Here is an 11,561-nt window from a genome sequence, read left to right on the forward strand (position 1 = left end):
TTTTAGAACCTATTTCAGTACTTTAATAAATTAATTAGAAACGAAAATGTACATTCTTAAGAAGGCAGAGCAAATTTAGTAGAAGTTATAAATGTTCATATACATAATTTTTAACCACTCTATTTCAAATACACAGCTTAATTTTTTCGCCCCAAAGATTAGGTTGAAGAAATAAAGTTACCAGTTAGCAAAAAATTCAACTTTATTTACAATATTCGTACATTTCATCTTGCAATAATTCAACATAGTTCTCACAATTTTATCCAAAAAAAAGAGGAATGATTTTTCAGTTTCAATTTTACTTCATTGCTAAAAATATGCATGCTGTATTCCTTTAAAATGTCTGTATGGAAAGGCGTCCATGATCTGAAAGGAGAAAAAAATGTAAGAGTAAATAAGAATATAACCAAGAATGCATTTAGGTCAGAATGTGATAATTTAGAATGTACTTATAACATTTATGAGTCTTAATACTTCCCTGAAAAGTATACTAGTGATGTGTGCATACAAAGTGATTCAAGCTTGAGTAGCCAGCCTTCGTGGATACGAAAGCATGCTAAAACGCCTGGGGTGTCGAGTTCGAATCCCAGCCTGAGCACAGGTGTTCTTTGTGAGCGTCCATTCATCCATTCCATCATATCATCACTCATCCTCATCTTCGCAATTAGACCAAAAGTGACAGAAATGCGAAGAAAAATAAACAAAATCAATCAGTCAAGCTGCTCAATTGATAGATTGAGTTGGTGTTTTAAGTCCACTTTATGCACAATATGGCTAATCGAGACTGGACCTGCGGTTCAAAGTGGGATCCGAACCACTATGTGCCTCCACAGGGTATCGAACCCGGGACCCCTTGATTACAAGGCAACGACCTACCACTGCACCATCGGGGAGGCCCTCAAGCTGATCAGTTTCTACATTGAATGCAGTAGCGCTAAATTGGCAATTTATTTTACACAGCATTTCCCATAATATTTAAAGCTCAGGAGGGGGGTTAAACCCAGTAACCCCCCTTGCGTACGCCACTGATTGAATGAACAGGTGGAGGGACTAAGATTATGTCACCCTATTATGCAAAGGTAATATAAACATGCATGCTTTTATTTCATAAGCAAGGGCCTATACAAGGAGGGTGATGATGGGGCTATAAGCAGGCAGGAAAAAATAGCGAAATGAGGGCTGACTACTGGGCACGTCACAGCATATAACTGGAAATGGCACACTATCTTCAAAATTAAGAAATGACTTTAGGATAATATTTTGTGCTGAAACATCGGTGTCGGGAAATGGAATTGCCATCGCCCATTTCAAGTCACAAAAAGCAGAAGTTGTTATAACATAAATAATGTTTAGAAAGCTTTTATTGAAAAGTTAAAACTTAAAGATAAAACAGAATAACTGTGCATTTCAATACACTAACTGTGTAAAATGTAAAAAAATAAAAAAATATAATAATAAGGAAAAGTTGTACTTGATATTCATTCATCTAGTAGTCCTCCCAAAGGATTTAATAATAGTAATAATAATGATATAATTTTATTTTTTGTTATAATAGTTATTACTGTAAAATTATTATCATAACCATGATTCTTATTGTTAATATTTGTTCTACTATTAAGTTAAGTCAATGGGTTGCCCCCCAATACACACACACAAACACCTTTCTGGTGTCGCATAAGAGCTCAAACACTACCATTCAATGTTGGTGTGAAAAACAATTTTTTTACTAATTTTTGAGTGTTTAGCTTTAGCTTTCTTATGTTTCTGTTAGTTCTGCAGGGTGCGAAATCCTGGGGGGAGAGGGGGTTTCCCACCACCAACAATCTTGGCCTCAAAAATCCCCCCACCATAAATTTCCGGGAGGAAGATTTTTTGTTATAACAAACGAAAGATAAGCAATTACTTTTAATTTCAAATATACTGTACTAAGAATAATATCGAAAACACACACAAATTAGTGTAGTTGTGAGTATTGAATGCTTTCTCTCTCAAGAGATCATTAACAAATCTACACCAATAAGCAAAGTAAAACAAGAATGCAAGAAAATTATAACTATGAAATCTAATTGATTTATATTAACATAAAGCACAAACAAAACAAAAACTTACACATAATGAAAGCACTTCAACTATTTCATAATTTATAACATCTTTAACCAAGTTACTAAAGGAATTATTTGGCTGCTTTACAATATCTGATATGTATAAAAGTAGCAAATTAATTTACTTTTAATAATACACATATGTGGCGGAGGGGGAAATGTAGATTAAGAACTTTCTTCCCCCACCAGTTTTCAATGATTTCGCACCCTGTAGTTCTGTCCTGTCAAAGTGTATGTGTAAACATCATGTAGCGAAAAGGCAAAAAGATTTTATTTATTCTGTACATTATACTAGCATTTAACAGGCACACTGCCAGAAGGAGAAGTGAGTGGATGCCTCATTCCATCCCTTCACCCAGCAGACAAGAGACACATACCCTTGACAATTTTAAATATTTTCTATAGAAACAAGACATAGCTATATGAAAGTTCAACTCTCCAAAAATAAAAGCATGGATATGATTCTGTTTTCAAGTAGCAGAAATAAAGTTATATTGAAAGTTTAGTAGGCTACGAAAGAAATACATAAAGATTATAATTTGTATATTTATGCTAAGGTGCATTTTGGAAATGCATATGCAAAGATTATTAATTACAAAATGAAAGGTGTGTATGTATGGTTCGCACACGCAGCATTATATTGTACGTTCCTAGTTCTATTTATGTGATTCTGACATTTTCAGATTACATACAGGTTAATTGATTTATTTACTTACATTTCCATTTACAAAATCAGGATCATCTTCAAACATCAGAGGTGGTTATTTTAGTTAAACAGCATTCAATGTCTGAAACAAGGAATACATTTAAATTAGATTAATCTTGAAAGTAGCAAAAATTTAACTTCTTCAATACAACAGTTTATTGTACAACTATATTTGTTAATAGAAAGAAAACTATTTGAAGCGTTCCAGTGGATTTAACATATAAAAGTTAATTATCATGCAAAGTTAGTATCATTTGGATCCCCCCAGCCAGGCACGTATCCAAGGGGGGGGGCTTAGGGGGCTCGAGCCCCCCCCGAAAGTTTTCAGTTTACACTAGATAAAATGAGGTTTTTGGTTCCTTGTTGTAAAATGAGGATAATTTAAGGAGAGAAATAATTATCGAGGAAAGACGGAGAATGTTCTGTAACCCTATTATTGATAATAGCACGTATCCAAGTTGGGAATCAGGAGGATCGAGCCCCCTTCCAAAGGAAATTTTTCAGTTTACACTAGATAAAATTAGGTTTTTGGCTGCTTGCATAATGTGACAATTATTTAAGAAGAGAAATCATTATCGAGGCAAAATGGGGAATGTTCTATAACCCTGTTATTGTTAATAGCGCGTATCCAAAATGGGGATGAGGGGCTCGAGCCCCCCCCCTCCCCAGGACATTTTTCAGTTTACACTAGATAAAATTAGGCTATTGGCTTCTTGAATAATGTGACGATAATTTAAGGAGAAAAATAATTATCAAGGCAAGACGGAGAATGTTCTATAAACTTGTTATTGTTAATAGCACGTGTCCAAGATGGAGATCAGGGGACTCGAGCCCCCTTCAGGAAATGTTTCAGATTACGTTAGATAAAATTAGGTCATTGGTGCTTGAATAATATGATGATAATTTGAGAGTAATAATTATAGAGGCAAGACGGAGAATGTTCTATAACCTTATTATTGTTAAAAATAGCATGTATCCAAGGTGGTGATCAGGGGGCTCGAACCGCCTCTTCAGGAATTTTTTTAGTTTACACTTCATAAAATTATGTTTTTGTCTTCTTGAATAATGTGACGATAATTTAAGGAGATACATAATTATAAAGAGAAGACGGAGAATGTTCTATAACCCTGTTATTGTCAATATCATGTATCCAAGGTGGGGATCGGGGTGTTTGAGCACCCCCCCCCCCAACACACACACACACACACACACACAAACAGGAAATTTTCAGTTTACACTACATAAAATTATGTTTTTGTCTTCTTGAATACTGTGACGATAATTTAAGGAGATTCATAATTATAAAGACGGAGAATGTTCTATATAACCCTGTTGTTGATAATATTGCACGTAAACTTTTCTTGCACTTTCGGTGTTGTCGCAGCTGAACTTTTTGGAAGCTGCACAATAAAGGTAGCGCCACAAGTAGGACGATTCGTAGTAATTTATAATCTCTGGAAAGCTCGAGAGGGAACGTTCTTGAATAAGAGAAGGAGTCGAACTACTGGCAATATTAACGAATCGTTTTATCTGCGGAACGTTCTAGAATATAATGAGGATATAAATATGCGGCTTCAATTTACCGATTGATCTGTACAACAGAATCGGTTAATGAGACTTCAGAATTTTCAGAGTATGGCAATTCATACAGTCGATTAGTGATCTGTGAGTGTCCATTGCTTGCTTTGTAAGATCTAGTGATTCTAAAATAAAATGGACTGAATATCGTAAAGTAACGAAGTCTACTAGTTCGGGTCCAAAGCTGAAGACATTGACGACAGCGGAACTTCCGGAGCCTCAGTGTAGTGCAGCTAGTTCAGGTCGAGGGCCGAAGAGATCGAAGGTCTCTCTCTCTCTCTAAAATGAATATTTCAGCGGTTTATTAAAACAGAAATAAGCTTCACAGATCAACTGAAAATCAAAGTTTTGAGTGATGATTTAGTTGTGCCCGAACAAAATTTCATGTATGCAGTCCGAGAATTTCATGGCATAAAAGAAATAATTTTGTTTAAGCCTACTAGGTTCGCACACACACAAATACGTAAGTACCATGAAGGGACAGCCGAAAATTTTATGAAAGTCGAGAAGAGAAAGCAAGAAGATGTTGCATATGCAGTTATTTTAACGGAAATTGCAGGTTCTACCAGGACCCGAATCAGGGCTCTGGCATACCATGCCATTGCTCTACCAACTGAGCCACCGAGCCACCATTGACTTCGACTGAGTTTGCGCTAAAATGTATAGGCTACATAGTACATGTTCTGTGTATGTCAAATTGTAAGATGTTACCAGTTTTATTAACAAGCACAGAAAATAAAGGAGAAAGAAGAAAACTGAGGGGCATTCCCACCGGTTGAGGAGACATTTTTCTTCGGTGGTCAACACGAGCTGCCGCGTCGAGGTGACGATGACAGTGGCCTACTAAGGGAGATTTCACACTGTGTTGCCTGAGGAGTTCACAAGTCGAACGTTGGTTTGTCAGGCCTTTTGTGTCGCTACGGTGTGAAACATTTTTGTTGATTGGCTCATTCCATACGTCATGCATCGCGTATCCCTTCGGTCTGAAATCTACTTAAGTCTTGAAGATCCAAGTCACGAGGATGGAAAATTAGGGCTTTGTTAAGGTTAGGTGCGAAGGCAGGCGAAAGCACCCTAAAGGATAATATCCAAACCTGCAGGAAGAACGCACTTTACCTAAGTCTCGAATACGAAATGATAAAAACTTCTGGTGAGTTGATTTAAAAAAAAATGTGTCAGAGATAAAGAATGGCGTGCCCAGGATTATCAGTAGGGAGACGGGTTACGAATACTATTTTTGGTAGTCAGTCCTCATTTTATCATCTTTTCCTGTCTTTCACGTTCCTTTTATAAGGAATACTGGATCAAATGGGGTTATGACCCCACCAATCCTCCCTTGGGCACGTCACTAGAAATAAATAAGTAAGCATTTGATCATATTGGGAGATCCAAAATACCTTTCCGGGCGGTTTCAATATCTTTCGGACTTTCACTCCCGCAACACCAGATCACGTGAAAAATCTGTTATCCATCTCTATCCACAGATCTAACTTCTACGCCAATTCGTTTACCGTTACCTCTGCAGGACACTGGAACAGACTGCCCCCCGAAATCCAAGCCTCCTCCTCAGTTGTAACATTCAAAAGACAATTAAAATTATACATGCTAAACAATTGGACCTAGATTAAATTCCCAGAAAGAAATACGTTATACATTTAGCCCACGAAATATGCTTTCTATATAGGTACTTGTGTGTGAATGTGTGTGTGTGTGTGTGTGTGTGTGTGTGTGCATGTAGAAACTGTATTGCTTTTATTTTTAATTTCTTCTAAACTACATTTTTTCATTGTGTTAGTAAAAATAATGAGCAATGTACGTAATTAATGGTTAATCCAGGGATTGACTGCTCGTATTCAAACTGTATTGCTTTCATTTTTATTTTCATTTTACTTTCATTACTTTATTTTTCTTTTATTAATTTATTTTTCATTTATCTTTTTTAATTTTTTAATTGTATACAATTTACTGCAAAAAATGATCCCTGTAATTAATGGTTAAGTGGAAGAGAAGGCATTAATGCCTTAACTTCGCCATGTAAACAAAGTCATAAATAAATAAATAAACATTAGATGTGTTGGGAACGGAAGGGTTTTCAGAGGCCTGAATATGAACAATTTAGTGGGTTTTGGCTTTTATAAGAGCTGCAAACATGGGAGGAAAAGACACAGTAGTGGTGTTCAGGCTCGAATCAGAGAAATATTCGAAAACTGTCTGCGTCCACCTCGCAGCCCACAGTTTCAATCTCGCGTTGTCGAGTGGATTGTCCATCCCGTGCATGTGTAACGGCTTCGTAAAAACACTCAGACACCATAGAGGTGTTGATGCCTGATGAGAAGAAATGGACAAACACACACTCAGATGGTTCTGGCAGACAATGTTAATGCATGGAAACAGGGGAGTCGAGTGGTAAAAAACGTTCCGATTTCACGTTCTGATTAAAATGGCAGCCTTAAACAGTGGCAACCATTTAGGGGATAGTTGCTCCCCATTGTTTTGCCTCTTAATCCTAGGCCTTGTCTACCAAGAGAAAGTAAACTTTCCTCGCACACCCCCCCCCCCGTTTTGGAACCCAATCGCCACCACAGGCCTTAAACATACAATTGTGAGGTTCTATTTATACGCCTTAAAAATATGATGTTCAGCCCCCCCCGAAAGGAATTCCTGGATACGTGCCTGCCCCCAGCAATTTAAATTCTCCTAAGGAATGTCTATACATACAGTGGAAGATTGAATGAAAGACACCCAGAATGATGAAAGTTTAGATACTTTTCAAATGAGATTAATTTCTTTATCTGTGTGTTTTCTTCTACATAACATCTCAAAATGAATTTAATTTCCAAAGACAAAATTTGTATGTAGGCTTTTACAGGGTAACTGATAGCCAATAAATGTAGCATCACAGACCCTCACTTTGCAAGTTGAAAAGAGAAAACAAATAAAATGTAGGAATCACTTACTTCATCCCACATCCACAAGAACACTAAATTGTACACAAGCAGCAATCGATTCTCAGAACTTAAAGATGCTGACACAGAAGTATATTTGCTGTTTGGTCTAGTCAACCATATTTTTTTTTTTCACTAATCCTCCACGAAATTAATTGTGTAACAAAGATATTAGGAAAGGTATGTAAAGAGTGAGATGCATAAATATTTCCAGGAAAAGTTCAATGATGTTCAATTCCTTAAATACACATGGGACGTCAAAAAATATTGAAAATTATGAACAACTTGCCTGGTAATATTTTAACATCTCGCTGTACACATTGTGTAATTAGTATGCCATATCAATTTCAAAATACTTCTTAAGACAGCCACAACGAAGTTTTACACTCCAGCCTACACTGTAACTATTAGTACTGTCCTTCCCAGTGGCGAACACTCCCTTTGAAACAGAAATAACCGAAGCTATGAGACACCCACCCACCCTTTCCTATTTCCAGATTTGTTGTTTGAATTTGTTTTTAAGACCAATTTAATCACAGACTAATAAGGACTGGACCTAAAGTTCAAAGTGAGATCTGAACCATTATGAACCACTACCGAGTATCGAACCTCGGACTCCTTGATACATGTATTTAAGTATGCATGTACTTTTGACACTTTAATTTTCTTTTCACACTCACTATGTTGACTATATGTTCAATACTAGCTGACCACCTCTAGCGTGTGCTACACCTGGGTACATATAGTGGTCGCCACTGGTCCTCCCATCTCAGCATATAAGCTTACTTCCTAAGAGACCTCTGTCATTTCAAGTTCCTACAGCTTAAAACTTATGAAAATAATGAATAATAAATTCCCTTGAAAAAAGAACAAAATTAGATTTGAACTGCTCTACTTACAGTGCATATCTGTGTAAACCCAACCCATGCAGGATCCTTGAAAAACTGCTCTCAGCAAAGAGTAATGTTCAGTGTAGGTTGGAACTAAGACAAGTGTGTTTGTGGGCATTATCCGTATCCACTGCTCTACGCATGGCACATTCCTGAAAAGGAGTTGACAATTAAAATGATGCTTAAAATTTTATGTTACACAACCATATTTATGTGTAAAAGAAATCTAAGACAACACTCTAAAATAAATTCTAGCTGCTGCTTGAAATTGTAAGTTTCCTTAACTTAAATTGTTAATGTTTAGAATCCCCCAAGGGCCAAAAATTTGAAGATACTATGGACGCACACTACAGAAAACCTCACGAATATCAGCGTCTGAGTGTGGGAAGGCGATCATTGCTCCCGAAAATTAATGTCATTGTATATTTAACTTTCACGCCCTTCCTTACAATGTGTCTTTTTCTCCTTTAAAAAATTGTGATATTATCGCAATCGACTACAACGAATGAATGAAGTGAGTTTAAGCAACACCTTACAAATCTTATAAACTCTTACAGAAGCCTGTTTTGTAAATAATATTTTCCATGGAAATTAACTTTACGTCCCACAGTATCCCACTGCATTATTTTGGCCTCTTTACTTGAAAATCAATTACAAATCCCTCTGGGGTACGTTCCGACAGCCAATAACGAAAGATTATGAATTGTGTGCAATAAGTTACTTTACAACTTTAGGAACATCACACACCAAACGAAGGTGTCAGTCGCAGTCAGAATAGTCGACACCAAAGGGGGCTCTAGCCCACCACGAAATATTTTTGGCCCATCTCCTCCTAACACAAATAGCCAACAGTTAAAAATTAGGATTGCTTACAGCATAGCGAGAATCACACAAGGTCAGAAGAACACAAAGAGAGAGGGTGAAAGAGACCGAAAGATACATTGACAGCGAATGACAGAGAACAGAAATAGAAGAAGGAAATGGGAAAGAGAGAAGGAAGCGTAGAAAGATAAAGGGAAAAGGCGAAGAAGAATAACGGAAATGGAAACAGAGGAACCAAGAGAGCAAAGAAAAATTGAAACGTATGAAAAACGGAGAAAGAAATAAAGATGATAGAGAATCCTAGTAGCAGTGATAATTGTAGTACGGTCAACCTTTGTGACGTTGTCCCCCCAAACATACACATATTATTCTGTTTAAAGTATGTCATAAGATTATCCTTTGTTTGTACCGGATTGTATCGCATTTACTTTCGTTTGCAACATTACAGCGTTCGAGTATTCACAAATTGAACTTGGGGTGGGGGCTTCGGGAAGCCCGTACAGTTTTATCCCAGCGCATTTTTTCGATTGTAACGTAACGGTTTGAGAGTAAATTAAATCAAAATTTGAAGTTCCCTCGCCCCCAACTTTAAAATGAAGGACAAAATCATTACGTTTGTGCCATCGAAATAACTAAACTAAACAACTAAAAGCTCCCCATCATGGAGGAAGAAAAAATCAAGCAACTTCTTGGATAGAATTTCGTTTGTGCACTTGAAATTTTATTTTTTATCCTTATAGTTTTCCAGTTATTTTTCTCCAAAGATGGGAGTGGGAAGAACGGAAACGAACTTAAACCATGATCTCTCAGTCTCCGTAACCATAAGCGTAAATTGGCGGGGACAAGGACCCCCAAAATTTTCACATTTGTTAAAATCTTCAAGTTAGGCGACCTGAGGAGCAAAGTAATAAAGAGTAATATTTGTGATTTCGCTAGTTTTTTAGGAAATAATCCCTGGACGCTATTTTTATGAGCTGGAAAATTTTTCGTGACTCTTCCCCTAATCTCCCAAAGTTAAGCCTCAGGTTTCATTCTTCCCCCTCAAAGTAGGCTCCAGGTTACGAGGCTCAAAGATAGGGACACCATGACGAATCTTAGCACGTCGAGCTGCAACGTCAGGGGTCCCGGGTTCGAATCCCGCTTGGGCATGGTTGTTTGCAAATGTCCTTTCATCAATTTCATCACTCATCCCCATCTTCTGAAAATTAGCCAAGAGGCACAAACCGCGAAGTAAAATAAAACAAATCAATGAAATCAAATCAAACCATGACGAATGTCAATCCTCGGACGAGGAATATTGAAAGGGCTCACACTGCATGCTAAACAATGTCCTCTCACCGTGTACTGTCATTATTTCGAAATGTGAAACAAATTTTGGTCTAAATCATTGCGGATACGACAATCTGAGCATATATGTATAAAGAAAACTTACAGTGTAAAAATATTGAAAACGTTATTGAACTTACTTACCTTTGAATGTTGCTTTCTTATCTTCACTTTCAAATACCCACTCAGCAGACAAACTATTCTGGCCAGTGGCCACCGCACAGACGACCTCACACAATGGCAAAGGCAAGCCTATTCTGGGATGACTTCCTGCTGGTCCCAGACGTCTTTCGATTGGTCCTCACGAAAAGCGCGGGGTATACGACGCGTGACTCGTAACAAAAGACACAGAAAAGTGAATGTCCTTCAAACAAAGCAACGATCTTTGGGGGTGGGGTGGTTTAGATAACTTTTACACTCTGTTGTTTGTGGGAGGCGCATCCACCGGGAGGGCCATGGGAGCGATCTCCTTTCCCAACTGCCAGTTCTTGGATATGATATTATACCTGATATTTTTGAGACTCAGATTTTGATTTTTTTTAAAATTTGATTTAGTTTATTTAACTTCGCGTTTTGTGCCTCTTGGCTAATTTGCGAAGATGGGGATGAGTGATGAAATGATGAAATTGATGAATGGACATTCACAAACAACCAAGCCCGAGCGGGATTCGAACCCGGGACCCTTGGCGTCCCAGCGCGATGTGCTAACCACTCGGCCACAGGGTCGGGCTTGAGACTCAGATGTTCCGCCTTTTATCCCCAAATTTAAAAGGCTCGAGAATATTTATAAAATAAGTCAACTTTATGATCAAGATAAGCTAATCGGAAAAGACACTACAGTTTAAATTTGTATTGAATCACTGTGCAATATGCTTCAAAATGAAATCGAACTGAGACCCCTTGAGGGAATAGACTTTTGTGTTCTCTGCGTATTCACTATATTTCTCATATATCCTCATTCAGTTTACATTGTGGCAATAGGAGGTCAATAGGAATTATGATACAATAATAACCACCTATTCCACTCCTCGACCTCTATTCTTGCAAAGGAATTCTCTGTCTTCTAGAACACGAAAAACAGCTTCGTTCCTGTTTACAGTATAATATGTTGTTTATATATAGCAGTGCAAGGGTGTGTTAGAATTGAGGTTCGGTGAGGTGAGGCATTCGAATGAAATTCGCCCCTCCCAAC

General features: G+C 37.5%; 1 long non-coding RNA gene across 1 annotated transcript; it reads right to left on the minus strand.

Annotated features, from left to right (window-relative positions):
• Positions 1 to 248: 248 nt before the first annotated feature.
• LOC145984556 (uncharacterized) lies at positions 249 to 10,589 on the minus strand. Its single transcript, XR_014441354.1, has 4 exons — positions 10,514 to 10,589; positions 8,231 to 8,373; positions 2,819 to 2,890; positions 249 to 366 (listed from the first exon to the last, which is right to left on the minus strand). It is a non-coding gene; the product is annotated as an uncharacterized LOC145984556 (long non-coding RNA).
• Between the last annotated feature and the right edge of the window lie 972 nt (positions 10,590 to 11,561).

Source organism: Lepisma saccharinum, chromosome 2, assembly GCF_977018435.1.
Source record: "Lepisma saccharinum chromosome 2, izLepSacc3.1, whole genome shotgun sequence".
NCBI lineage: Eukaryota > Metazoa > Arthropoda > Insecta > Zygentoma > Lepismatidae > Lepisma > Lepisma saccharinum.